Source organism: Mesocricetus auratus, unplaced genomic scaffold (genome assembly GCF_017639785.1).
Source record: "Mesocricetus auratus isolate SY011 unplaced genomic scaffold, BCM_Maur_2.0 Super-Scaffold_100003, whole genome shotgun sequence".
Taxonomy (NCBI): Eukaryota; Metazoa; Chordata; class Mammalia; order Rodentia; family Cricetidae; genus Mesocricetus; species Mesocricetus auratus.
The window spans coordinates 115,002,518-115,029,722 of NW_024429188.1; the positions used below are offsets into that span (position 1 = coordinate 115,002,518).

Sequence of the window (27,205 nt, forward strand, 5' to 3'; positions counted from 1 at the left end):
AAGAAGTCGGAGGCGGCACGCAAGTCCATTCCGGAGGTTCCTCGGAAACCTCTACTTCCTCTTGATTGCTTTTCTGAAATTGGTTCCCATATTTCTGAGGGCCCTGGGACCATGGGCCCCGTGACCCGTTTTTTGATTGGGGTACCTTGGATTCTTCAATAGGGGGCAGAAGCCTCCCTTTTACATCCCGGACTGACCTGCATTCGCTAGCCCTATGATAACCTTTACCACAACGATGGCAAAGCTTCGATTCTCTTGTTCTTTCAGGGGCTTGACAATCTTTCTTAAGGTGCCCCATTCTCCCACAATTAAAACAAGCTTTTCGATTAGATAAATCTCTATACCTGTGCGTTTGTAAAATGGCGGCAGCTAGTCCTGCATTGGTTAGGGGTCCCCCAGCTCCCTGCACACTCTGAGCCAATCTTGTAAACCTTTGCTTTTGCGAGGGCGATAGCCGCTCGACATTCCTGGGTTGCTTGTTCATAGACAAGTTGCTCAATCAGGGGCATAGCTTGTTCTGAATCACCAAAGATGCGACTGGCGGCCTCTGTCATTCTGGCCACAAAGTCTGAAAATGGCTTTTGGGGTCCTTGGACAATCTTTGTAAGGTGTCCACTGGACTCTCCCCTTTTGTGAGGGCCTTCCATGCTTTAATAGCGGCGGCCGACACCTGACCATAGACGCCCCAGATGTAGTTGGTTTGATTAAGGGCATGTTGACCCTGACCTGTCAGCATTTCAAATGTCCACTGCCTCTGATTCTCATCTTCAGCCGTGGCATTAACTCTAGCTTGTGCCTGGGCTGCATCATACCAGAGAGCCTTCCATTCCATGTATTGTCCCATGTTGGGAAGCACTGCTTTCACTGTCGTTTGCCAGTCAGTGGGAGTCATGGCAAAATTAGCAAGCCTTTCCACCTGTAATGTGGTAAAGTTAGCATTGACCCCATAATTACGAACGGATTCGGCCAATTCTTTAATTTGATTGTAATCTACGGGGGTATGTACTCTTCCGCCTTCCACATTCTCGAATACTGGAAAAGCCATTTGTATTTTTCTCCGTTCCTCTAAAGGTAAAAAGGAGTCAGTACCAGTATTCAGCCGAAGCTCATATGGCGGAGGCGCTGAGGAGCGTGAGCCCGCCGGATTTATAGGCGGTGGCCTCACATTCATTTTTGTTTTCAGTGGCCGGTGTCTATCAGGGTGATATCTTTTTCCTCATACCGTGCCACCTCCTCCTCTAGACCACCTTCTTCGCTAGAATCCAGAGTGTCAGAATCAGAATTATCTAGCTCCAAGGCTTCTAGCTCTACTGCAGGGTATAGACTAGATTCTGGCTTTTTCTTTTTCTTAGATTTGTTAAGGGGTGAATGATAACTCCCTTCTTTCTCTCCCCCTTTCTTAACTTCCTGGGAGGGCCTTTTTCTTAGACATGTCTTTTCTTTTGCGAGCTCCCATTCTCTCACTCCGTTCAGTTTCTGACATGCTATCCTGAACTTCCTCTAAGGTTCCCTGACTTTCTATTATAGCAGGGTGACAGGCCTCATCCTCCAAGCAGTTTTTAACTAGCTTCCAAATGGCTTTGGTACCTAAGCAGAGATCTCCTTCTGCATGCTTCCTGTCTAGTTCTTTACCTAGCTTGTTCCATGAGGCCACAGTGAGGGACCCGGAACAAGCATACCATGGTGCCACTCTATCTACCTCCTTCACAAAATTTTGAAGTGTTCGTGGTGCAATTTTAAGATCTCTTTGTTTTAGCACAGTCTGTAAGGCTGTAACCACTGACTGTGACGACCCCATCGCGCTGACAGCTTATCTAAAAAACGCGCTCAACTCCGTTACCAGACTGACAGCACCAGACTGACAGCACCAGACTGACAGCACCAGACTGACAGCGCCAGACGGACAGCGCCGTTCTGTCAGCACCAGCCACGATGAAGGAGAAGGACAAACAGGACTAGCACCAAAGCCTCCACTGACCCGTCCCACGGTGATGACAAACTAAGGCCAAAGTCGAGAAAAGGGTTGTTCAGGATAAAGCATACCTCTCTGAACCTACGTCCCTGCAGTTCTGAATCCGCCCCGTTTTCCGAGGGGTCTCCCGCGGCGCCGGCGATGTTGAAGAGTTCCCGGGTTTCGGCACCAGATGTCCCGCGCTACCGTCTCGCCAGCAAGAACGACGCAGAACACTCGGATCCTTCTGCAGTAAAGCTTTAATGCATCTTGAGAGATAGATGATCAGCTTCTTAGAGGGAGACCCCAAGCTAAGAAACCCAGCCCCTTATATAAGCCTAGGAGCTCCGAGTGAGATGTGTAGAGCCGGGATTGGTGGTTTGCACATCACCCCAGATGACGTCACGGGAGAGGCACAGTTTAAACGGTTAACTCCAACTGACAGCGACAGTTAACTCCAACTGACAGCGACAGTTAACTCCAACTGACAGCGACAGTTAACTCCAACTGACAGCGACAGTTAACTCCAACTGACAGCGACAGTTAACTCCAACTGACAGCGACAGTTAACTCCAACTGACAGCGAATGTCAGCGCCATCTTCTAACGGCAATAGCGATAGCGAGGGCGGCTCCTCACACTGTTTATCACTAGGGGTTCCCCTAGATACTCATAAGTGACGGCCTTAATAATTGTCCTCACAGCTTACAAGATATTGAAATTAAATTTATGAGTTTAATTCCCTGACTTCCTTGGGGATTTTTTTTAAATGGAACAAGGCAGTTTTATGTCTCACAGCAACTATTCCATAATAATCAATGTGATAAAGAAAAATATTTTACAGGGAAACAAATTTCAGTTTTAGTCTTCTAATGATTATTACAAAAATTAATAAAAATGAAATTTTTGAAATACTAAAGGACATCCTGTGTCCTTTAAAACTATTTATTTATTATGCTCACACATATTTTGAAGTGCCATAACAGATGCCTAGAAAATGTTAATCCACTAGTTTATAGTCTTTCCCTTGTACCAGCAACTGGAAATTTGTTCTTTTTACATTCAGATTTGTTGAACACTTGAAAAATAGCCCAATAATGATACTTTTAAAAGGTTATTTCATAAGTACTGTCAGTGGGACATATGCTAAAGTACTGTTTCAAGTTGCTTAGGCAACCTGCTTGCTGTTTGCAACTTACTTAGAATGCACTGACCTGAGACTTTGCACTGTAAGAAGGCTATCAGTGGATCATGGTATCTTTAAAAATTGCAAATGACCAGCAACAGACTGATGCATATTTCTATGCTTTAAAGAGATGGAAGCATAAAGCATTGAATAGCATTAAGAGCATTAGTGGACTTTAGGTTCCGTATTTGCCCAGACAACACTCTGCCTGCTGCTGAAACTAAAACTGTGTAGGACTAAGACTATCTAAAACTAAGACTATCAAGGATTATTAGTTTTGGTGGGTCATGATAATAATGATACTTTCTCTGACTGGACTAATTTGGATGCAATGAATGACACGCTAATGCTACAGTTTATATTTTTGACATTTATTGGAAAGGGCAAAGCTTTGTTTTCCATTCCCATTTCTCATGGCTTGATCTAAAAGCAAATGTTGTGAGATCTTTTGTTGTATAATCTTCAGTATATATAATGGTTATTGTCTTAGTTAGGCTTTTATTGCTGTGATAAAACACCATGATCAAAGAAACTTGGGAGGAAAGAGCTTATTTTATTTTATAATTCTCGGGTTACAATCTGTCATCAAGGGAAGACCAGGCAGGGACAAAGGAAATGAGTGGGGCTATGGAGGAGTACTGTTTATTGACTTGCTCATCATGATTTGTTCATCCTACTTTCTTATGTCATCGAAGATCATAAATCCAGGGTTGGCACAGTCTCCTTTTGGTTGGACCCACCCACATCAATCATTAAATAAAATAATGTCCTATATGCTTGTCCACAGCCAATCTGGTAGCGGGAATTTTCTCAATTGAGGATCTGTCTTTCCAAATTACTGTAGCATATGTTAAGTGGACATTAAAACTAGCCAGCACAGGTATTTTGGAAGCTATTCTGTGGTGCCTTTTGCTATGTTGCATGTCAGGACTGTAGTGGAAAGGGTTTTTGTTTGTTTGTTTATTAGATTATTTGTGTGAAGGTTTTTAGTATTTGAAGTCTGTCATACATGTGAAAGTGAGTGTTGATTGTCAATCTGATAGTATATGGAATCACCTAGAAATAAAGACTCCAGACACACCTATAGGGAATTCTTTAGGTTAAGTTTTAGCCTCTAGGCCAGCCTGTGATGTATTATCTTGATTAGGTCAATTGAGGAAGATCCATCCTCTTAGGATAGCACAATTTCCTGAGCTCAGATTCTGGATTGTATAAAAAGAAGAAAGTGAGTTGAGCACAAGGGTTTAAGTATTTGATACTTTGTTCTTTAACTGGGGATGCAACAAGACTGCCTACCTCCTCAAGTTTCTTCTGCTGTAATTTCTGTGCATGATGGCTTGTAACCTCAAACTATGGACCAAAATAAACTAATTCTCCCTTAAGTTGCTTTTGCCAGATTATTTTGTCACATCAATAAGAAAAGTAGTTAAGACACAGTTAGTCTATGCAGCAATTAAACAAAGAGAAAGCACCCCACTCTGTAATCCCATTCTGGCTTGATATTTAGGGTAAGAGAATGTTCATTAGTTACCTACAAACTTGGCAGGAAAAAGTTGCAAATCTGACATATCATGGCTTCACTTTTTTTTTAATTTTCCAGTTTAAATTTAGATAAGAAACAAGGTTGCTTCACAAGTCAGTTCCAGGTCCCTCTCCCTTTCCCTCCCCTCCTCCTGTGCCCTCCCCCCAACCCCCCCCCGTTATCCCCTCATTCCCCCAGGGAGGGTGAGGCCCTCCATGGGGGTGTCCATAGTTTGTCATTTCATCCAGGGCAGGGCCTAGACCCTTCCCCAAGAGTTCAGGGTGAGAGTGCACCTCACATTGTTCTATGGGAGTCCAAAGTCCGTGTGTATACTTGGGATGGGTACTGATCTGCTGCCCAAGGCTCAATAGATTCCCTAGGCCTCCTCACTGACACCCAGATTCAGGGGGTCTTGATCAGTCCCATGCTGGATTCCCAGGCTGATGCCTGGGATTCAAGAGTTAACCTTTGTCTGGTCAGCTGTTTCTGGGGGTTAAACCATCCCAGTCTTAATCCCTTTGATCATCTGTCCTCCCTCTCTGTTACTGGCTTTCTTGAGTTCAGCTAAGTACTTAACCGAGGGAGTCTGCCTCTTCTTCGATCAGCCACTAAATGAAGTTTCTGTTTCCCAGACTCTCTGGCTATAGGATTGTAGGCTGGCACTCCCCAGATCTATGTCTAAAATCCATATATGAGAGAGTACATCATGGCTTCACTTTTTACTAATGTGTTCCTGTAAGCTGGTGGTGAGATTAGTGTTTGTTAGTGGGAGGGAAGTTGTGGGTTTTAGAAGCACTGGATGGCATTTTAACAAACCATCCTGTTTTCAGTGAGGAAGAATGTCTGCATCTCGAGTATGTCATATGTTCTGTTTTCTGTGTGAACACAGTGAATGTCTTCTGTCACATTTTTTCTGATATTTGTTCTGCAAATCAGCTGCATGAGCCTCTGCAATTCTTTTGACTAAGCTTTCAGGCATTACCTGCATGCTGTGCTCCTGTAATCTTTGCTAAGATAAACGGGAGCTTTTTTGGATAAGGAGCAAATGCAGTGAAGTGAATGTGGCTATAAGATTTCATGCTTCCATGGGTAATTTTGGAAGGGGGAACTGGCATTTAATCAAATCCAGGGACATTATGTGAATTTAATCACCTTGCAACACACTAGTAATTTTATGATTTCCTTTTTATTTGACAGTGCTTAGATATAAGTTGGGCTTGGAATTCTACAGGTAGAGCACTGATGATTGGAGGTACATTAAGGTAAATGTATTATGAAAATGAGATAAAACCTTTATTCCTGTTATTGGGTGTCATTCTCGTACATGCACAGGTGTCCAAGGGAAGGTTTTGAAGTAATGTGTACCTGTCAGTGTCCCATAATTCCCAAATCCCTGGTAAACTGTGAAGTACTGTTTTAGAATAGACTGGTGAATGCACTCCTGTCAAACGGAAGTCTTTACAATGAGTAAAGTATTTTCTGAACATAGGGATTTTCACACTTACAGTCCCATTTTTGATTCATCAGTCACTAGGATGCTATGTGAAGTTGAATTATTTATGACATAAGAGTTTACTTAAGTGGGCTGAAGAGATGACTTAGAGAGGTTAAGAACACTGACTGCTCTTCCATTGGTCCTGAGTTCAATTCCCAGCACCCACATGGTGGCTCACAACCACCTGTAATGAGATCTAATGCCCTCTTCTGGCCTGTGGGTATACATACAGGCAGAACACTGTATACATAATAAATAAATAAATCTTTAAAAAGGGTTTACTTAAAACTGAAGATAGTATTTCCCTTCATTAATAACAGTTTTGATAGGTACTTAATAGTTGCAATGAAGTTGGTGTTGCAAAATAAGCAAATAATGCAAGTTGCCTATCACCATATTACTGTTAATATTATGAAGCTAATCAAGAAAAAATTACCTAGTCTAGTTAGATTTCCTTAAAGTCACATGGGCTTCTTGACCTCATGAGTCAGAGTAATGATTATGTGCGAATGAACATAATAAAGACTAATGGTTTATTTGTGTTCTAAATGGTGACATAAGAAAGGACAAGGCCGGGCATTGGTGGCGCACGCCTTTAATCCCAGCACTTGGGAGGCAGAGGCAGGCAGATCTCTGTGAGTTCGAGGCCAGCCTGGTCTACAAAGTGAGTTCCAGGACAGCCTCCAAAGCCACAGAGAAACCCTGTCTCAAAAAAACCAAAAAAGAAAAAAAAAAAAAAAAGAAAGGGCAACATAGGAAGACATTGAAATGAACTTCCTAAGGCTGAAGAAAAGGCAGTTTGGGAATTTTTCCTTCCTTTACTTTCCTTGCTTTTTCTTCTTTTTTTGAAAGAAACTATGGATATATCACTTTTTCCCCAGACAAAGGCTTCAGGAGCTCTTGATCTACGCTTGAACCATTGGGGCTCCTGGTTAACCAGGGAATCTTTCATTTAGTGTTAGTCTCTCTTCCTCATTTAGGAATGTACATTAGTGGCTTGCAATAGGAGCCTTAATTTAGGCCTCAAATAAGATGATTCATTTTTTTCTACTTCAATATCATGCTGGTTATTCCAGTGAAAACTTTTCATAATGGCTCATAATATGGCTTCCTCAGGGGTGGATCAAAATGAAAATTAAAGTGTTGTATGATACAGTTTTCCATGAAGTTGAATATCTGTTCTCTACATACCAATGGCAACTCAGTTTTGCTATCCTAAATTGATTTAATAATTGCTATCTACTTCTACTCACAGGTTCAGGTGAGAAATTTATTAAGAATCATGACAATGGATAAAAGCTGACATTGCTATGGCAAAACATACTAATGTGACTAAAACACATGATTTTAAGAAAAGGTTTAACTTCTTCCACTTTAATGTTTCTACTGATGTATCGATACATAGTCATCTATATATTCATATACCAGTGAGAACTAATAAAATATTCCTATCACCATGCTAAGTATTGGGTATATAAAGATGAAAAGGCACTTTACCTTCTTTTTAAAAAGCTAATAAAAAGTTGGAGCAATTAATAAACAAACACAGAACATGGAGGTATCCATATAGTGGAAGGTAAAGGATACTAACACCCTCCTTCCTTTGTGCTTCTTTTGTAAAGAATCTTTTATAAAAAGAGCAGGGATCCCATCCATGCAAGATCTGTTCCATGATGTACTAACTTAAAAATACCCTATTTCTCGAGAGTATTGCTTCTGTGTTTGTAATGGTTTGAATATAAATAGTTAAAGGCTGATGTTAAAGGTTTGGATACCAGTTGATAGGCTGTTGAGAGGTAACTGTACCATTGTGATTCTATTCTCATCAGCAGGTAAATCCCTTAATGAGTTCAGAGCTGAATAGACTATTGGGAAGTAGGGGCTGTTGAAGTAAATAGATCATTGGGCCATGCCATTGAATGTTGTGTCTTATTCATGTATCTTTCCTCTCACCTCTGTCTGCTTCCTTCCTATCACAAGTTGAGCAACTCCAATTTATGCTGCCCTGGATGTTGTTGGTTGTTTTTGCTTTCTACTCTTGGCTTTTTGCTCTTTGTGAACCCATCACCCAGCTCCCAAATAAATACATGGAGACTTATCCTTACTTATTAATGCCCAGCCTTATTTTGACTTGTTTCTAGCTAGCTTTTCTTAACTTAAATTAACCCATCTACCTTTTGCCTCTGGACTTTTATCTTTCTGTACTCTTTATAACTTTCTTTGCTTGTTACTCTGTAGTTTGATGTGTAGCTAGGTGGCTGGTCCCTGATGTATTCCTCTCCTCCTTTTCTTGCTTCTCCCTCCTCACTGGTCTCTTTCTAATCATTCTCTCTTCCTGGCAGCCATATTGGTCCCTCTCTTGCCTAGCTGTTCGCTATTCAGCTCTTTATTAGACCAATCAAATGTTTTGGACAGGCAAAGTACATAACTTCATAGAGTTGAACAAATGCAACCTAAAAGAATGCAGCATATAAACAAATGTTACACAGCATAAACAAATGTAACACATCTTCAACTAATATTCCACAACATTTTCTACTTTTGTTCAGTTCATTTTTATTAGCAAATTCAGAGAAAGCACTCCACCATCTATCACACTTAGTGACTCCCAAGTTTTATATCTAATTTGCTGTCTATCATTATTAAGTAAAACTGCCGCTGTAACTATCTGGTCTTAATCTCCATCAAAGACCCAGAAAGAATATAATATTACCTAACAACAGAGACATCTGGCTGCATGGACAGTCACCCAAAGTTCCTTTGCTACCTTCAGCCTAGAGGCATAGAACATCTGGAAGAGTCTTCTATGAAGCAGGAATTTTGAAGGACTTTCCAACCTTTTTTTGGCAAAGTTCTACAGTTACTTTCATACGGTTCCTTAATGTCCAGTTATACAGCATATAGTCTGTAGTCCAGGCATAACAGTTTATTCCCCAAATGTCTGGCCTTGTCACCTTAAAAGCAAACTGCATATGGAATATCTTTGATGCCCATAATCTTTTTATGAAGTAATTTAGTGCTTCCAGCAACAAATGTGTCTCATTGCCATGAAAAATTTTAGGTTATTAAGTTTCTTAAATGCCATATTCAGTATATCTTTGAAGCGTTGGAAAACCATCTAACTATAAAATTTACCTGGTTAACCTTGAAAACATACCTTGTGACTACAAGCTTAATTATTATAGATTAGCTAATAATCTCATGTCTTAATTATACATTGCATTTAAATGACCTGCATATGCCTCAAACAAGAGTAGAAACATATATACAGTATAACAAAATAACTTTAAATTTGTATAAATATATCAAAATCCATGCCAATGCAAAATATATGGGATTAAGAGTATCCTTTTATCCTATGTTCCTATATTCCCCTAAATGATAGCAAACATCCATAACCCATCAAATAACCAACAACCACCAATCCCACTTCTTGGCAACACCAACGGATGTAGGGATGATATCTGGGCAGTCCCATGGCCATTATGCCACAGTTTCCTAGAGGGATCATCCACAATCTCTGGGTGACAGTGATAGCATGGACTGTGGTCATGAATCCTTCCACAATGCCAAAGTTGTCATGGATGACCTTGGCCAGGGCGGGTAAGCAGTTGGTAGTGCATGATGCATTGCTGACAATCTTGAGATAGTTGTCACACTTGTCATGGTTCACACCCATCACAAACATGGGGGCATCAGCAGAAGGGGCGGAGATGATGACCCTCTTTGTCCCTGCCCTTCAAGTGATGGTGAAGACATCAGTAGACTCCACAACATATTCGGTACCAGCATCATCCCATTTGATGTTGGTGGGATCTCATTCCTGGAAGATGGTGATGGCCTTCTCGTTGATGACAAGCTTCCCATTCTCAGCCTTGACTTTGCCTTTGAATTTTCCATGGAACTTGTAGACCATGTAGTCAAGGTCAATGAAGGGGGTCATCGATGACAACAATCTCCACTTTGCCAGATTTGAAGGCAGCACTGGCAACCAGGTGTCCAATATGGCCAAATTCGTTGACTCAGACTGTCACCATTTTGTCTCAGGAACAAGGCTGGCACTACATGAAAAAGTTGTGACTGTCTCTAGAACAGGAGAGCTCCCTCTTTCAATCTTGTATGTCTAAGCAACTGCCCTTTGATTAGCAAAAATCCAAACATTCAAGTCCAATACAGCAACATACAGGACCCAAACTCGCTGTGTATTTCCCATCTCTATGTGACTTACTCTTTTTTATTTACTTGTCTCTTTAAAGACTTTATTATTTCTAAACAATTCTTTTTTTTCTACGTCAGTGTGAAACACACTGGAACCTGTTTAGAGGATTTTTCCTTCTGGATCTGTCTTTACTGAGTATCTCTAGTCTTTTTGTCTACATGAGCAAAAATCTGCTAAGCAGGATGGCTAGGACCATCATGCCATTTTGGTGGCTGGCTCCACCACTTCTCAGTTCGTGAAAGGCAATCCTAAAGCCTGCTGCCTGGTCAGAGCTGTGTTTGATCAGGAACTGATTCAACCCCCAACTATGGAATGCCAATTCCCTGCACTGTGGCAGGCGTTTTTACTTAGTTTTTTTGTTTGTTTGTTTCTATTTAGCATACTAGCTGCTGAAGGGCTCATTGTCCTGAAGAAACTTATAAAGGAACTGTATCATCTCTATCTCTGTCTTTAAAGCTTTCTCAGGCACTAGGTGAATATTCAAGCCCCATATTGGGCACTAAAATGTACTTACTACCCACCACCTAGCTCCCAAATAATTATACAGAGACTTATAAATGCCCAGGCTTAGCTTGGCTTATTTCTAGCCATCTTTTCTTAAATTAACCCATTTACCTTTTGCCTCTGGGCTTTTATCTTTCTCTGTTCTATATAACACTCTTTAGTTTTTAGTCTGTGGCTTGCTGTGTAGCTGGGTGACTGGCCCCTGATGTCTTCCTCCCCTTCTTCATTTCTCACTTCTCACTCTTCCTTGTTTTCTTTTCTATTTATTTTCTCTGCCTGGCAGGCTCACATAACTCTCTGCTACATAGCAATTGGTCATTCAGCCCTTTTTTTAGTCCAATCAGATGTTTCAGAGAGCCAAAGTAACACAGCTTTACTGAGACCATGATGGGGAAAACCACAGAAACAGCTGACCCGAGCTAGAGGGAGCTCACAGACTATGGACCTGTTTAACTATCTCCCTGGACCCACAGCTTCAGTTCTTATTATTATACTTGTCTATCATCCAAAGCAATTCACTTTATAGCAAACATATATGTTATAAAGGTTTAGGATTAATTCTCATTTGCTGTGAGTGTTATACACATTCTCTTTTCATTTCTCCTTGCCTTGTGATAACTACAGCTACTTTGATACCATAAAATCATATTTGATTTCTAGGAAGGGTTTGAAAGAAAATGCTAGAGCTTTGCTGTTGAAGTGATAAACCAAGGAAAATAATGAAAGTTAAGAAAGAGAATTTAAGATATGAGAACTCGCCAAAAGTGAGTCAATTTTTCAAACTGAAAACATAGAATAGAGTCTATTATATGGCAAGTATAGATGTTGGTGGAGGCTAAATTGTTCTAAGAAGAGTCAAGGTTAAATATAAAGGAAAGAAACATCTTGAAGAGTGTGTTATTTTGAGGTGTAAAAGTGAGAGCTTTTATGCATTTTGGCACTGAAATTTAGCTGAAGAGTCTTGGGCCCAGGACCCATGTATCTGCCTGAAACTGTCTGAGATCTTTGCTGAGAGTCTTTCCTGATGATGGGTAAAACAGATGAGAGCAAACGAGAGTAGAAGGATATCAGAGGAAAGGCTTCCATGGCTTAGATGAAACCTACAATGGTTTAGATGGTTATGATCTGGTCTTACATTCAGTCACACTGGGCAAGCTGGACCAACCTGTAACTAGCAGGCATGGAAAAAGGACCATATATGATAATAGAGAGAAGAATGAGAGATTCTCCTCTAAACACAGGACTTGATACTTCCCTAGGCTTAGGCAATGGAATACAGTCTAAATACTTCCTCTCAGCTACTGTTGGGCCAGCATAGTTTTCTATAGAATCCTTGGAAGCCTGGGATTTGAGTTTAACATAACAAGCCCTACCATAAATGTATGCAGTTTCTTTCTTTTCTTTTTTTTTTTTTTTGAGACAGATTCTCACTCTGTAGCCCTGGCTGTCCCAACTGGCTTTAAATGCAGAAATATGCCTGCCTCTACCATGCTGAGTGCTTATGTTAAAGTCATATACCACCATGCACAACATGTATGTAGTTTTTAAATATTTCTTAGCCCTAACTTAATTTGTACCTTCTACAATGTTCTTACTTTTCTTAAGCACTGAATTCAATGTTTTTCTTTTCCTATGAAGGGCTTCTTTTAGTATTTCTAGCAAGGTAGTTGGTTTTAATTTTCCTCAAGGTTTTTTTTTCTTTTTCCTGACAAACTGTTTCATTTGCACCTGAAGCATAATTTTACTGCATATAGAATTCTATAATGATGAATTATTTTTCAATCAAGATTAATTACTTCATGCTACTCTCTTCCTATTGGAATCATTTCTGACAAGAAGCCTGATGTATGCCTTATCCTTGTTGCTTTATACGTCCTCCTCCATTTTATCTTCTTTTGAGAATTTTTAATTTCTCCTTGGTTTCCTGCAAGGCTACAGAGGGCTACAGTAGGAAGAGAGCCCATCTTCAGCATGTATAATTGTCTGTCAAAGCCCTTGTTTCTTATCAGCCAGCCCCTTATTGTGGATAAGGGTCTAGGCATTGTACAGTACAAGGCCTCTTCACTCTCTTTACTAGATCTTCAAGAAGAATTCCCTTAGACCTTTTTTGGAGGGCCCTGTTAATTTCTTAAAAGCAAAGGCCATAAAATTATGGAAGCGCTCTTATGGAAGTCCTCCTACTCTTCTTACTATTAGAGTAATCCACACAGCCTCTAGCCCCTTCTTGCAACAACCACTTTGAGTATTTACATCAGTTTGAGTCCAGTGACCTTTTCTTCAGTAAAGCTAATTACAACTACATATCCATAGATGTTCTTGGTTCCCCAGGTTTTGAAATGCTGATTTCCTTCACAACCTTGGTTATGTGAGTATAAGGAAAAAAAATCATGGATTTTAAGTTCGTTCAGATTTTTCTTATAAGAATAAAACAAAACATTTCCAAGATCTTTGGGGTATTGAAATGACAAGATAATTAAAAAATGTATATGAAAAAGCATATGGCATAGGACAGCGAAAATAATTTTAGAAGAGTAGCAAGGTTGCAAAAATTATTGTAGCCATCCCTATATCATTAACTATATGCTTTCAGCAGTTAACACCATGTGATGTTGGTAAAGGGAATAGATAAACAGGTGAGTGAGACAGAATAGAAAACACAGAAATATACCAACCAGATGTGCCTGAGTTTTCTGTTTGTTTAATTTTTTATTTAAATTAAAACAGTCTTATTTTACATGTCAATCCCAGTTCCCTCTCCCTTCCTTCCTTCCACTCTGCCTACCATCTCCCGATCCCACACCCTCAACCACTCCTCAGGGAGGGGGAGGTCACCCATTAGGGATCATGAAAGACTTTCACATCATTTGGGGCAAGACCTAGGACCTCCCCCATGTATTTAGGGTAAGAGAGTACCCCTCCATGGGAAATGGGCTGCAAAAAGCCAGTTCATGCACTGGGCATAAATCCTAGTTCCACTTCCAGAGGCCCCATAGACTGTCCAGGCCTCCCAACTGACAACCATGTTCAGGAGGTTTGGTTGGGTCCTATGTTGGTTTGCCCAGTTGTCCAACTGGGTCCTATGAGCTCCCACTTACTCAGGTCACCTGTTTCTGTGGGTTTCTCCAGCATGGTCTTGAACCCTTTTTTCATCACACCTCCGTCTCTACAACTGGATTCCAGGAGTACACCCTAGTGCTTGGTTGTGAACCTCTGCTTCTGCTTACATCAGCTTCTGGATGAAGGCTCTAAGATGGCATTTAACATAGTCATCAATCTCTTTATAGGGGAAGAGCATTTAAGGTAGCCTCTCCACTATTGCTTAGATTGTTAGTTGCGGTCATATTTGTGGATCCCGGGAATTTCCTCAGTGCCAGGTCTCCTGCCAAGCCCATAATGGCTCCCCCTATCTAACCATCTCTTTCCTTGATCTCCTTCTCTGTTCTTCCCCCAACCTGACCCGCCTGGTCCCTCATGCTCTCCTTCACTCACTTCTCTCCTGTTCTTTTTCCTACCTCCCTCCCCCTCCCCCTATGCTTCAATTTACTCAGGAGACCTTGTCCCTTTCCCCTTCTTCAGAGGACCATGTATTTTTCTCCTAGGGTCTTCCTTGTTTCTTAGCTTCGCTGGAGGTGTGGATTTTAGACTGGTAATCTTTGCTGTATGGCTAATATCCATGTTTTCTTTCTGTGTCTGGGTTACCTCACTCAGGATGGTTTCTTCTATTTCTATCCATTTGCCTGCAAATTCCAAGATTTTATTGGTTTTTACCACTGAGTAATACTCCATTGTGTATATGTTCTAGATTTTCTTTATCTGTTCTTTGGTTGAGGGACATCTAGGTTAATTTCAGGTTCTGGCTATTACAAATAACGCTGCTATGAACATAGTTGAACAGATGTCCTTGTTGTATCAATGTCAAATATTTTGGGTATATGCGTAAGAGTAGCATTGCTGGATCTTGAGGTAGATTGATTCCCATTTTCCTGAGAAACCACCATACTAATTTGAAAAGTGACTGTACAAGTTTGCATTGCCACTAGCAATGGAGGAGTATTCCCCTTTCTTCATACCCTCTCCTATATAAGCTGTCATTTGGTCTTTTTGATTCTAGCCATTCTGGCAGGAATAAGATGGTATCTCAGAATTGTTTGATTTGCATTTCCCTGATGGCTAAGGATGTTGAGCAACTCCTTAAGTGCCTTTTGGCCATTTTAGATTCATCTATTGAGAATTCTCTATTTACTTTTATACCCCACTTTTTAATTTGATTATGCGATATTTTGGTGACTAGTTTCTTGAGTTCTTTGTTTATTTTGGAGATCAGTCCTCTACCAGATGTGGGGTTGATGAATATCTTTTCCCATTTTGTAACTTAATGTTTTATCTTAACTGTGTCTTTTGTCTTACAGAAGCTTCTCAGTTTCAGTAGGTCCCATTTATTAATTGTTGATCTCACTGTCTGTGATACTGGTGTTATGTTCAGGAAGTTGACTCCTGTACCAATTCATTCAAGGATACTTCCCACTTTCGCTTCTAAGACTTTCAGTGTAGCTGGATTTATGTTGAGGTTTTTGATCCATTTGGACTTAAGTTTTGTGCATGGTGATAGACATGATCTATTTGCAATCTTCTACATGCCAGCATCCAGTTATGCCAGCACTATTTGTTGAAGATGCTTTCTTTTCTCCATTGTATAATTTTAGATTTTTTGTCAAAAATCAGGTGTTCATAGGTGTGTGGGTTAATATCAGCGTTTTTATTTAGAATTCTATTGGTAAACCTGTCTGCTTTTGTGCTAATACCAAGCTGTTTTCAGGACTATAGCTCTATAATAGAGCTTGAAGTCAGGGATGGTCATGGCTCTGGAAGTTCCTTTATTGTACAGTGTTTTTTTTTAGCTATCCTGGGCCTTTTTTCCATATAAAGGTGATTATTGTACTTTCAAGGTCTGTGAAGTATTGTGCCAGTATTTTGATGGGGATTGCATTGAATCCGTAGATTGCTTTTGGTAAAATTGCCATTTTTACTATGTTGATCCTACCTATCTAAGAACATGGGAGATAGTTCTAATTTCTGATATCTTATTCATTTTCTTTCTTTAAAGACTTAAAGTTCTTGTCATACAGGTCTGTCACTTGTTTGGTTAGAGTTACTCCAAGATATTTAATGTTGTTTGTGACCATTGTGTAGGGTGATGTTTTCTCTGATTTCTTTCTCAGCCCATTTATCGTCTATATATAGTAGGGCTACTGATTTTTTGAGTTGATCTTGTATCCTGTCACTTTGCTGAAGGTGTTTATCAGCTATAGGAGTATCCTGGTAGAGTTTTTGGGTCACTTATGTAAACTATCATATCATCTGCAAAGTTTGACTTCTTCTTTTCCAATTTGTATCCCCTTGGTCTCCTTTTGTTTTCTTATTGCTCAAGCTAGAACTTCAAATACAATATCGAATAGGTATCAAATAGGTCTTGTTCCTGTTGTGTTGAGTTTCTTTTCATTTAGTTTGATGTTGGATGTTGGCTTGCTGTATATTGCCTTTATTATGTTTAGGTGTGTTCCTTTTATCCCTGATCTGTTCAAGACCTTTATCATGAAGGGGTGTTGGATTTTGTCAAAAGCTTTTTTAACATCTAATGAGATGATCATGTGTTTTTTTTCAGTTTGTTTATATGGTGTATTACTTTGACAGATTTTCATGTGTAGTACTATCCCTGCATCTTTGGAATGAAGCATATTTGATCATGGGAATAATTTTTCTTATATGTTCTTGGATTCAGTTTGCCAGTATTTTATTGAGTATTTTGCATCAATGTTCATGAAGGAGATTGGTCTGTAATTATCTTTCTTAGTCGTGTCTTTGTGTTTTTTGTGTACCTAGGTAATTTTAGCCTTGCAAAAAGAATTTGGCAGTGACCTTTCTGTATCTGTCATGTGGAAAACTTTGAGGAGTATTGGTATTAGTTCTTCTTTGAATTTCTGGTAGAATTCTGCAGTGAAACACTCTGATCCTGGGCTTTTTTAGATTGGGAGACTTCTGATTACTGATTGTATTTCATTAGGGGTTATAGGTCTATTTACATTGCTTATCTGTTTTTGATTTGTTTTTGATATGTGATACCTATCCAGAAAATTGTCTACTTCCTTTAAATTTTCCAGTTTTGTGTAGTACAGGATTTTGAAATAAGTTTCTGAATTCTCTCAGTGTCTGTTGTTATGTCCCCCTTTTTATTCCTGATTTTGTTAATTTGGATATTCTCTCTCTGCCTTTTGGTTAGTTTGGATATTTTGTTGATTTTCTTGAAGAACCAAGTCTTTCTTTCATTGATCCTTTCTATTGTTTTCTTTGTTTCTACTTTTTGGATTTCATCCCTAAATTTGATTGGTTCCTGGGATCTACACCTCCTGAGTGAGTGTTCTTCTTTTTTCTAGAGCTTTCAGGTATGCTGTTAATTATCTATTGTGACTATTCTCCAGTTTCTTTATGAAGGCACTTAGTGCTATGACATTTCCTCTCAGCACTGTTTTCAAAGTGTTCCATTAATTTGGGTATGTTGTGCATTCATTTTCATTGAATTCTAGAAAGTCTTTACTTTCTCTATTTCTTCATTGACCCACATATTATGCAATTGAACATTTTTAAATTTCCATGAGTTTGTAGGCTTTCAGATGTTTGTATTGTTGTTGAAGTCTAACATTAATCCATGGTGATCTGATAAAATACAGGGAGTTATTCCAATTCTTTCTGTATCTGTTGAGGTTTGCTTTGTTGCAGAGTACGTGGTCAGTTTTAGAGATGGTTCCATGGGGTGCTGAGAAGAAGAAGGTATATTCTTTTGTGTTTAGATGGAATGTTCTATAGATGTCTGTTAAACCAAATTGAGTTGTAAATTGTGTTAGTTCCTTTATTTCTCGGTTAGGTTTCTATCTGGTAGTTCTGACCAGTGGTGAGAGTTGGGTGTTGAAGTCTCCTACTATAACTGTGAGGGGTTTTATGTGTTATTTAATTTTTTTGAAAACACAAGAGTCTTTTTGGGCATTTACTTGAGGGGAATAAACTGGGAGGAGTGTGTGGCACCGATGCCAGGCCGGCTGTGCTTCACCGGCTTGTAGATGATAGAGAACTCACCCAGGTAGTGGCTGATCATCTCTGATTTGATCTCCACTTGGTTGAAGGTCTTGGCATTATACATACCCACCATGCTGCCTACTATCTCGGGCAGGATGTGCATGTCCCTCAGGTGGATCTTCACTACCTTGGGCTTCTCCATGGGCAGCACCTCCACCTTTGCCTTTCTTAGGCGCTTGAGTAGCCAGTGCTGTTTCTGCTGTAGGCCGCGGTTAAGCCATCACCTCTGTTGGGCGCTGTACAGATGCATTAGCTGCTCAAAGGACATGTCTAGCAGCTGGTCCAGGTCCAGGCCGTGGTAAGTGAACTTGCGGAAGGTCCACTACTTCTTCTGCTCCACTTTGGCCATTTTGGTGGCTTCTAGGAAAAGGTGTAATTTAAATTTTAATATTGCTTCTTTTACAAATGTGTATGCCTTTGTTCTTGGGGCATAGATGTTTAGAATTGATACTTCATCTTGGTGAATTTTTCCATGACAAATATGAAATAACCATCTTCATCTCTTTGACTAATTTTAGTTTGGAGTCTAATTATTTAGATGTTATGATAACTACACCAGCTTGTTTTTAGGTCCTTTTGGTTGAAAAATCTTTTCCCAACCCTTTACTCTCAGGTAATGCCTGTCTTTGAGGTGTGTTTCTTGTATGCAGCAGAAGGATGGATTCTGTATTGTAAACATTCTATTAGCCTGTGCCTTTTTATGTGCAAATTGAGACTGTTGATACTAAGAGATGTTGATGACCATTGATTGTTGATTCCTGTTATTTTTGAATTTGTTGTTGGTGGTACTGTGTGTGTGTTTCCTGTTTTGGGTTTGGTTTTCTGGGATTACCTATTACCTATGTTTTTGTGAGTATAGCTAACTTCCATGGGTTGGAGTTTTCCTTCCAGTACTTTCTTTAAGACTGGATTTGTGGATATGTGTTGTTTAAAAACTGGTTTTGTCTTGTTTTTTCCCATGTATAGCAACTGGAAGATTTGCTGGGTATAGTAGTCTATGGTGGCATTCATGGTGTCCTAGTGTCTACAGAACATCTCCAGGATCTTCAGGCTTTCAGAATTTCCATTGAGAAGTCAGGTGTAATTCTGATAGGTTTGCCTTTATATGTTACTTGGCCTATTTCCTTTGCTGCTCTTAATATTCTTTTTTTTCTGTATGTTTGGTGTTTTGATTATTATGTGGCAAAGGAAAATTTTCTTTTGGTCCAGTCTATTTGGTGTTCTGTAACCTTCTTGTACTTTCATAGGCATGTCCTGCTTTTGGTTGGGAAAGTTTTCTACTACTATTTTGTTGAATATGTTTTCTGTGCCTGTGAGGTGGACTGGGGAAATGAGGGGATATTGGAGGGGCTGGTGGGAGGGCTTGGGAAGAGGGGAGGGAAAGGGAGAGGGACCTGGAATTGATATGTGAAGCAACCTTGTTTCTAAATTAAATTTAAATTTAAAAATAAAAAATAAAAAAATATGTACAGTGGCTGGAGATGTGACACACTCGGTAGAGTGCTTGCCTAACATGCAGAAAGCCCTGGGTTTGATGCTCAGTACTACATAAAACCTTTGGTTCACACCCGTGGTCTAGCACTAGGAGTGGAGGCAGGAAGCTTACAGGTTCAGGGCCATTCACAGCTACATGTTAAGGTTGAAGTCTTTTCCAAACAATAAAAACAAAATATGAAACCATAGTTTTGCAGTGGAGAAACCTATTAGAAATCTCATTAACCATATGAACAAGGCTAATATTGGGCTGGGAGTGTAGGACAGTGGTAGAGTGCTTGCTTAGCATACTCAGGGACTGAGCTGCAAGAAAATAATTAGAAAGCTTAACATTACAAGTCTGTTAAGTTTATGACTGGAATCTTTGATATACTCTATTGAGAAAGGCAGTTGACCTCTGTGTTCTTGTTCTCCAAAGTATACAATCTCAATCTAACCTTGTAGATCAAACAGACAAACAAAAACTAAGAGCCACTCTATATAGTAACTATCCTTTACTCTTTAAAATTGTCAAAGTCATGAAAAAGGAAGGAGATATTGGTAAATAGCTATAGATTAGAAGCAGCAAAAATATATGATGACTCAATGATAAATAGTACTTTGAAGTCAATCCTGGAACAGACAAAAGACACTTAGTAGAAAATCTGTTAAGGTGTATTATACAGATTTGTTGGACTGGCAGTAAAGCTCTGTGGCAGAGCACTTGGATAACATGTATGAGATCATAACTTTGGTCTCCAACACCACAAAACTAAATTAACAAATAGACAGATTACTGAATGAACAAATAAGAATGCAGATCATGACATCCATAGAAAGGCAGGAGCACTGTCTTAAACTAGTGGAGACCCAGGATAATTAATGATTATATTCACCCTGAATTGATCCTTCACAAAAAAATGGGCATTAGTAGAAAAACTGGGAATATACAAATATAATTTATAGTTTAGTTAATAGTGTTTTCCCATTGTTTATTTCCTTGTTTTAATAACCCTGCTTTGGTTATGTATAAGGGTGACATGAAGAACACTAGATGAATTAGTTGTCCTAACTGTACACTATTTTTGTGATTTTTTCTAATTTTAAAATGATTTTAAGATGAAATAAATTACTAAATGATCATTTCTAAACAAACAAAACGTTTCAAAATAAAATTTAAAAAGTCTTTAAAAAGTGGTAAAGATGGCTCGGAAGTCAAGAAGAACACTCACTGCTCTTGCATAGGACCTGAATTAACATCCCAGCACTAACCTGGCTGCTCACACAGTCTGTACCTCAAGATCCAGGGGCTCTAACACCTTCTCCTGGCCTCCATAGAAACCAGGCATGCAAGTGATGCACAGATATACACACAGGCAAAACACTCAGACACATATGATAATTAAGAAATATTTAATCATTCCCATGCACCTCATGTGAAACAAAAGTTAAGAACCATCAATCATTCACCCATTTAATCCTGTCTCATGAGTCTCCATCATAATCATTTTCTCTTCAGACATTCTTTTCTCCCTCAAAATCAACCTTGGCCAAGGGGATTTGTTCTCACCTGGCTGCTGGTCAAAATAGAATGAAGCTGAAAATTTCTACTGTTGCTACAGTAGGCAAAACATTTCTGAACAAATGACCCATGGGCACTGTCTTATCTGTTTCATCTAGGTGCCATGATATGCTAAGCATTTCCAACTTAGAGATACATTCTTTTTTGTGATACATCATTACACAGACTTTTTTTAAATTAACACTTCAATAAGAATTATGAGTCATTTGAACTGGTGTTATCAGGGCCTTATCTGCAACACCACAGAACACAGAGCACCTGTACGAGTAAGAGCTGTGGCATCTCCAGCAAAACTATTTATCAACAGGGTAGCCCAGCTGTTGGTTTGAGGCTGAATGCTTTTGTTGTAGTTAGAGCCTCCAAATAGCAGGTAGCAAGGATGATTTCATGTGATGAGCTGGTCTTAGAGAACTACCTCAAAGAGAGATGGTCTACATTACATCTTAGATAGCAAACTCTTGTTGCTATAACAGCTTTCTAGAACACACTTGTCTCACAAGAGCCCAAGCCTTATTCAGTTGACTACACTCTGTTCCTGGAGTGCTCTGTTTATTAGATGGACCCTGCCCTTTATTTTGCCAGCATTAATCATTATGGGTTTGTGAACTGCCCTTTTCCCCTCTACCCCAGCTTTTCATCTGCAACTTAGAAGGGAGGGCTGTGTCTTTGGGCCTGCTGAGAGTTCTTCAAGAGAACTGATCTGAGAGAAAATTAAGAACAGCTGGGGGTAGACACAATGACATCATATGCCTCCAGCATAAAAGGCAACTCAGAAACTCCAATCAAGGAGAGAAAAATAATAGGAATTAGAGAAAGAGTCTGAGACTTGAGAAATATGCAAAGGCTGATTACAAGAGATTAGGTTGGGAGCACATGTGCTCACTGAAATATTGGAATGCTTAGTTAGGGCCTATTAATCTATTATTTAGCATTTGGAGTCTATAGATTTAATAGGTAAAATTACACTGGAACAGGCTTTTGAAAGGCGTGAAAATGCCCCGAGGCAGAACATAGTTAGGGGTATGATTAACATAGTGATTATTTGGAGCCTAAGCTTTATTGCAGAGTTACAGATAGGACCTTTTACATATAGACTTCCTTTTTCCCCAGTTGTGCATGGGATTACATGCTCTATATTTAAAATATATTTGTTTATTGGGGAGTTGTTTGCTCTAAAACAGATTCTTCAATCAAATATGGAAGCTTGTTTGGAGTGGTAAAGCCTCTCAAAATTTGATAATAAATTCGAATTCATTGAAGAGATGTTAGAGTTAATGCAGTTATATTCCAATTTTACAAATAAAGAAGTTGAACCCTAAAGAGTTAGGTGATAGCTCCACGATCACATAGCTAACATGTCAGTGTTGCAGCTGGAGCTTAGAGCTGCCAATTCCCAGTCCAACTTGGCCCCCTAAAGCACCTGCTTCACTTAGCTAAGAAATACCCAAAGAGAATTTAAATTTCTATCCCATTGTTACCACTACTGATTGTCAACGGCTATTACAGGGGTAAAGCCCATGATCTGAGATGAATCAAATGGACTCTGGTGAGTTTATCAGAATTCTATACATATTAATCATGGTTTGAAAATGTCACAGCCACAGCAAAAACTAGTATGGAGTTTGTTTAGCATTTATCCTATTGAGTCTTTTCTCCTCTATGTCCTATCCCTAAAAATAACAATGCTGCTCTGTTCAACAGATTTGGAACGTATTTTCAGGTTTAAGAGCAATAACTCACAATGTGTAGCTCTACTAATGGTTATGCTTTATGCCAGTTAGCCATGACAGCTACTGTCATGTGGTGACCCATTAACAGAAATGGAAATTTGCATCAGTGATGGGCAAATAAACCTCAGAAAGGGTGACTATAAAATGCTAAACTCAATAGAATAAGAGTAGGCTCATTCAAATTAGTATGAGGGAGCTGGTAAGAAATTATAACCAATGTGGTCTGGCCAGTCTAAAAACTGCTATGGTGTCTTTAGAATTTACTGAGACAAAGAGTCCTCTTAAAGACCATCCTGTAAGTATTATGACTTTCTGAAGAAGCTCAACAAACTTGGCGGCATAAGACATAATTGATGAGTTAGTGAAAATAACAATAGAAAACAAAATAGAATAAGATTGAATAACATATGTGTGTCAGTGACATGGACAAATAAAGTTATAAAGAATGCCATCTAGGAATGTCAGCTATAAAAATGAGTTAAAATAAAGAACTCAGTGCTGGAAACAAAGTTGGCTCAGTAAGTAAACTATTGGTTGCAGAGTGGGAGGACCTAAGTTAGATCCCCCTAATCAACATAAAAACGCTGAATGCAGTGGTATATTTGGAATCCAAGCACCAGAGTGGTGGAAACATGAAAGTCCCTGGGGCTTACTGGTGAGCAGGTCTAGTTGAATCAGTAAATTTCATGTTTACTGAGAGGCCCTGCCTCAAAAAGTAAGGTGGAATGCTATTGAGAAAGACATTCAGCATAGGCTTCTGGTTTCCACATACACGTACACACACGCACACACACACACGCACACACACGCACACACACACACATGCACACACACAAACACATAGGCACATGCACACACACACAAATTGATGAAGGGGTAAATAAAAGAGTTGGTATAGTTGAAGAATTAATTAGTAAGGTGGAAAAATAACAGGATGAAAATTGGAAAATTTTATCAGATGACATTAGAAATGGATTAAACAGTTGGGAAGTGTAGAGAGAAACTAAAGATGGAAGAAATGACAAGTTTGTTTGAAAGTCACAGGAAAGATATAGGTAGGTGGAAGGTAACTAAATATTTGAATAAATAAAGATGAAGACTTCCCAAATGCAGTGAAATAATGCATATCTTTATTTAACAGGATTCAGAATTTGTCAATTAGGACATATAATATAAAACCTATGGGAACATACTTAATAGTTAAAAACTCTTACTGTTACTCAGAAGACTTTTCAACATGAAAAGGTAGACATGCTTACAAAAGAACTAAACTTTATGGGCATCTCCTACTGACAAACAGCCCAAACAAAATGAAAAAATGCAAGACTATTTTTGAAGTCTTGAGGGGGCATCTTGTAACTAGTGTTTTGTACTTGATAAATATTTAAATCAGAGTAGATGTGAGTGGGATACTTCCCTAGAAAGCTATCATAAGCAATTCTTTACCTTTTCAAATTCATCAACCTGGTGGTACCTCCAGGATAGGAACCTTAAGTGGCTCATTTCTGCTCTAATTTATAGGCCTATCTTTCAGCTAAGCCTCTGAGAACAGCCTTTTATCTGTTCTCATTTTGCAAGTAACACCTGGTTCAGACATCAGTACCTTATAGACATTCATTAAATGTCTCTGCCAGAAAGAAAGGGGGAAAGAGAAAAAGGGAGGCATTAGAGCCTGGGAGTGAAGAAGGTAGGGTTGTTTTCATTCAAGAGAGCATAAGTCTCCCTTATTTCTGTTAACAGAGAACATCCCAGTGTGGATCAATCTTTTGCACTGCAGCAGACCACATCTCCCTTGTTAAGTCTGTGAGTGACTTAAATGGTAATTGAGCATTGCTTACCTCATTATTAAAACATTCAAGGCTATCTCCATATTTTGATTCACTTTAACCATGTGCATGGCAAACATACTCAAGTAAGTAATGTGAAGGAAAGGTTTTTTTTGTTTCATCCAGAATTTGTCAGCACATTTCCACGAGATGGAGAAAATATTTTTCTTCCACTTTTAGAAAGATAGTTCTATTTGCTCATATTTTACTAAATAACAAGTACACACTGGTGTAGAAAAATAATTGTATTAGTTCATTTTCCACTTCTGTAACAAAATACATGAAGATAGATAACTTATAAAGAACATATTTTATCTGCTAGTTTTGTGAGGTGGAAAGCTTAAACATCTTGTCAACAACTCCTGTGAGGACTTTCTTGGCTTCATTCCATCTTGGCAGAGAACCTGATGGTTGCAGTATGAGAGGGAGAACTTAACACGATGATAAAAGAAGTCAGAAATCTGGGAGTGGCAAAATTTGCTGTCACATTTGAAACAGATAATTCAAGGTGCTTCTAGGGCTATGTATCTTAATTCCTTCCAATGGCTCACCTACTTCCAAATAAACTTGTCTCTTAAATATTCCATCACCTCTTCCAAATAACTATGTTGAAGGCAAAGCTTTCAGCACGCAAACCTACAATTATTTCTTTATGCTCTCCTATGGGCAAATAACATCTTTTCTATCAATAAAAATATTTGTCATTTGTATATGTTTATATTTGCTTATCAACTATTTCTCAAACTTTGCATGACTATTCTTTTTGTTGTTGAAAATTCCAATAGAAAATGGCTGGGCCAGAATTGCAAAATACAGGTAAGACAAATGTGTATCCAAGACAACATTATCATCTGGACCAAATGTCATCAGGATTCCTCCCCTCCATCATCATCTGATCTGTTTCCATACCTCAATTCAGTTTTTTGACATCTATCTTTAAAAATATTTCCTTTTCCTCAAAGTATTCAGTGGCTTCCCTCACCAAATCTCCTTCACATTTTCTTGTACCCATTTATCAGCAGCCAATAATCCCTCAGGTGGTAGTAGAGACTTTACAAGCCTTGCCTTCTTGTTGGAATTTTGACTCTTGATCTTATGCAGGACTTGTGCATGGGACCCAGCCATGGAAGAGTTCATCTGTGTCGTGGTACCGCATGGCTAGAAACACTGTTTTGGAGTAGTTCCCTGAAACCTCCAGCTCTTCCAAGCTATATGCCTTCTCCCCTCTTCTCAATGATCCCTGAGCATTGTAGACTAGAGGTATGATGTAGATGTCTCATGGATGGCTGAGCATTCCACAGTCTCTTATTTTCTGCAATTATTAGTTATGTGTTTTAAGACTGAGTTGAGGTTGTTAGTGGAAATGAGACATGGGATGAATTTATTGCTCAAGTGCTCAGAATTCTTACTGAAAGCTCTAGGAAATCATGTACCATTTGTATACTCTATGGCTTAATTCAGGCAGGAGCTATAAAGCACCTCCTCAGGGCAACTGCAACCCTAGGAAATGCCTGGAAGTATACAAATTTGTGTGAAGCAGGAGCCTAACCCAAGTGAATGGAGGTTTTTTTTTTGTTGTTGTTGTTCTTTTTTATTTTAGAAGCACTCTTATTTTACATATAAATCCCCCAATTCCCTCACCCTCCCAATATCCCATGCTCCCCACTAATACCCTCAACCCACACTCCACCCACTCCCCAAGGGTAGTGAGACCCTCCACAGGGGGCCATCAAAGTCCTTCACATCATTTGGGGGATGGCCTAGGCCTGGGCTGCAATAGTATCCCTCTATAGGGAATGGGCTCCCAAAGTCCACTTGTGCACTAGGGATAAACACTGGCTCCACTGTTAGAGGTTCCATAGACTGTCCAGGCTTCCTAGCTGTCACCCATATTCAGAGGGCTTGCTTCGGTTCAATGCTGGCTCCCCAGATTTATGACTAGGATCTCCATGCTCTCACTAGGTCAGGTCAACAGTTAATGTGGGTTTCTCCAACACAGTCTTGACCCCTTTGCTCATCCCTCCTCCCTTTCTGCAACTGGATTCCAGGAGTATTTCTCAGTGTTTAGCTGTGGGTGCCGGTTTCTGCTTTGATCAGCTACTGGATGAAGGCTCTAGGATGGCAACCAAAGTAATCATCAATCTCATTATAGAGGAAGGGCATCAAAGGTGGTCTCTCCACCACTGCTTAGATTCTTAGTTGGGGTCATCCTTGTGGATTCCTGAAAATTTCCCCTGTGCTAGACCTCTCTCCAAACTTATACTGGCCTGGTTCCCTCTATCAAGGCATCTCCTTTCTTGCCCTCCTCTATTCCTCCCCTGTCTCAGTCCTCCTGTCCTCTCCTGTTCTCATCCCCTCTCCCCTTCTCTCCCTCTCCCTTTCCCCCCTCCCTCCTCCCACCATGCTCCCAATTTGCTCAGTGGTTCTTGTCTCCCTCCCCTTCTTCAGAGGACCATGTGTTCTTCTCTTAGAATCCTCCTTGTTCCTTAGTTTCTCTGGTGGTGTAGACTGTAGGCAGGTAGTCCTTTGCTCTATGTGTAATATCCATATATGAGTGAGTACATACCCTGCTTGTCTTTCTCTGATTGGG

At 39.5% G+C, this 27,205-nt stretch overlaps 1 long non-coding RNA gene and 1 pseudogene across 1 annotated transcript in view; one reads left to right on the forward strand and one right to left on the reverse strand.

The window, feature by feature from the left end:
* LOC121140043 overlaps positions 1-27,205 on the forward strand; it is a 174,968-nt gene that overhangs the window by 108,768 nt on the left and 38,995 nt on the right. The gene's annotated exons all lie outside the window — the stretch shown is intronic.
* On the reverse strand, positions 17,916-18,353 carry LOC101826755 (annotated as a pseudogene).